Here is a 2888-nt window from a genome sequence, read left to right as displayed (position 1 = left end):
GCCTCCCAGGTAGCTGGGACCACAGGCGCCCGCCACAACGCCCGGCCATTTTTTGGTTGCAACCGTCATTGTTGTTTGGTGGGTCCGGGCTGGGGATTCGAACCCACCACCTTAGGTGTACGTGGCTGGCGCCTTAGCCGGTTGAGCTATAGACGCCGAGCCAGCAGGTTTTATTTATTTATTTATTAATTATTTTTTGAGACAGAGACAGTTTCACTGTCACCCTGGGTAGAGTGCCATGGTGTCACAGCTCACAGCAACCTCCAGCTCCTAGGCTCAAGAGATTCTCCTGCCTCAACCTCCCCAAGTAGCTGGGACTACCGGTGCCCGCCACAATGCACGACTATTTTTTAATTTGTTATTGTTGTAGTTGTCATTGTTGTTTAGCAGTGTTGGGTCCGAGAAAGCCTCCCAAATTAACCCCAACCGACAAACTTGAGACTCGCTCTGATGTAAAGGGCATAAGATGAGATTTATTACAGACCCGGGAAGCCCGGGGACCCGGGCCTGGACTCTCCTGGCATGCAAGCCGAGGACGAGCCCTGAACTCAGGGTGAAGGCAGTTTTTATGGGGTACAGAAAGCAAGAGGGGTAGGGTCGGATACGAGTACACTTTTCATTGGTAGTTGGTGATTTCATTAGTAAAGGTGAATTTGGATTGGTACAGGTAAGGGGTGGAGGGTCCCTTAACCGGGGGCTAGAGTTGGTGCAACCTGGTTACCTGTATTTCAAGGTAATAGAAACTTATCTGTTGCCCAGGGTGGTACTATTTGGTTGAGTAACTATGAAAGGAATGAGAAAGGTTGCAGGGTGGGCCCTGCGGGTGTGGTAAGCAACTAGGAATGGAATGGGGAGGGTTATAGGGTGGGCCCTGCAGGCCAGGGCCCAGGAACAGTAACTTACGTGGAAACAACAAAATGGAGCTGATCTGGTCCTCACAGCAGGCCCCAGCTGGGTTCGAACCTGCCAGCCTCGGTGTATGTGGCCGGCGCCCTACCCACTGAGCTACTGGCGCTGCCCCAGATTAGCGGGTTTGAGGGGTTTTTATGGGAGTAATGCATTGAGGGGGTGTACTCCGTGTATGTTTGGGGTGGGTGCAGGGCTGCAGTGGGGAATTGTGCTAGTTCATACATCCCATGAATAAAAAATGGTGGGCAAATCCTTCCCCAGGGTGGGAATTTAGTACTATAATGAGCTGGAGGTTAACAGTGTTCATTCTTCCAGCCCTGTGTGCAGGCTCAGTGGGTCTCGGTCCCAGTCTACCTTGGCTTTCTCCAGATGTCCTGGTAGAGTAAGGCGCTGTAGTTATCTCAGGGCTGCAGGGAGGTTCTGCTGTTTCCTGGAAAAACTCAAAGAAATTGTATTGGTGAACAGAAAATTACAAAGTTCTGTTTAGCAGTTTGTACTGAGACCTCTCTCTGTCTCTTTTTTACTTTTTCTAAGACTGCCATGGCGAGGCCACTGATGCTGAGCTCACACTCACTGTTTCACCCCCGTCCAGTCCGGGGGCTGCCACTCTTAGCTGCCTGCTTCAGTTCTCATGTGAATGCTAGAAACTCCTTTGGAATATGAGTGAGCTAAGATACTAGAGAATTGTGAAACTTTGTTATGAAACCAGTCACGATCCCCCCCGCCCCTTGTTTTTGTTTCTTTTTCTTTTTTTTTTTTTTTTGAGACAGAGCCTCAAGCTTTCCCCCTGGGTAAGAGTGCTGTGGCATCACAGCTCACAGCAACCTCCGACTCCTGGGCTCAAGCCTCCCAAGTAACTGGGACCCACACGACAGGCACCTACCACAACGCCGGGCTATTTTTTGGTTGCAGCTGTTGTTGTTTTGGCAGGCCTGGGCTGGATTTGAACCCGCCACCTTGGGTATGTGTGGCTGGCGCCTTAGCCACTTGAGCCATAGGCGCCGAGCTGGAATGAAAGCTTTGAACTTGTTGTTGAACGTTTTCTCTGGTCCTAGGTGAATGATTACAGGTTTCTAGTACCTGAGTGTTTCTGTTGGGTGTTTTAAAATAATATCATCATCCATATTTAACTAATATATTGTTTATAAAGTAAATTAGGGAAATCAGTAGTAAGACGGAAAGCCTGTGCTTTAAGATTTTAGAAAGAATAGAGCGAACATTTTGAGGAATCTATGAAAATAGGTTTGAGAACCAATTTTTTTAATTCCAGGTCATTTCTGTCAGCTTGCTGTAACTACAAAGCTTGTTGTCTGATTTTACTAATATGTATTTTTATTTCTGTGGAGGTATTTAAGTACAGCATGAAGACTTGGCTGTAATACAAACTTTTTTTTGTTGTATAAAATATAGTCAAGAGCTATGCGATTACCAAGAACTACTCGAGCTAAGGAGTTTAAGGATTTTTGTTGTGTGACTGTTGCTAATGTAGTTTCATTGGCAATTGATTGTAAAGTCATGGATAGGTTGTGAAGCACGTCTTGGTGGGCTGCCATTCCCCACCAGAGAAGTAGGGTGTACCTAAAAATTAGTTATTTTCATCTGGATTGTTCTTGGAAGATACTGTTTTGGGGCTTGCCAGATGGTGTCTCTTTTTACAATTTCTTTAGTTACTTTTAAAAACATTTTTAGGGATCTAGTGTAATGAGTTACTCCATTAGATTTTTTTTTTTTTTTTTTTGAGACAGAGCCTCAAGCTATCCCCCTGGGTAGAGTGCCGGTGGCATCAAAGCTCACAGCAACCTCCAACTCCTGGGCTCAAGCAGGTCTCCTGCCTCCGCCTCCCAAGTAGCTGGGACCACAGGAGCCTCTCACAATGCCCGGCTGTTTTTTGGTTGCAGCCATTATTGTTGTTTGTTGGGCCTGGGCTAGATTCGAACCTGCCACCATAGGTGTATGTGGCTGGCGCCTTAGCCGCTTGA

The sequence above is a fragment of the Otolemur garnettii genome, unplaced genomic scaffold (genome assembly GCF_000181295.1).
Source record: "Otolemur garnettii isolate 467f Iridium unplaced genomic scaffold, OtoGar3 scaffold00140, whole genome shotgun sequence".
NCBI lineage: Eukaryota > Metazoa > Chordata > Mammalia > Primates > Galagidae > Otolemur > Otolemur garnettii.
The sequence above is the reverse complement of the archived record's forward strand: the minus strand, read 5'-3'. Positions refer to the sequence as shown.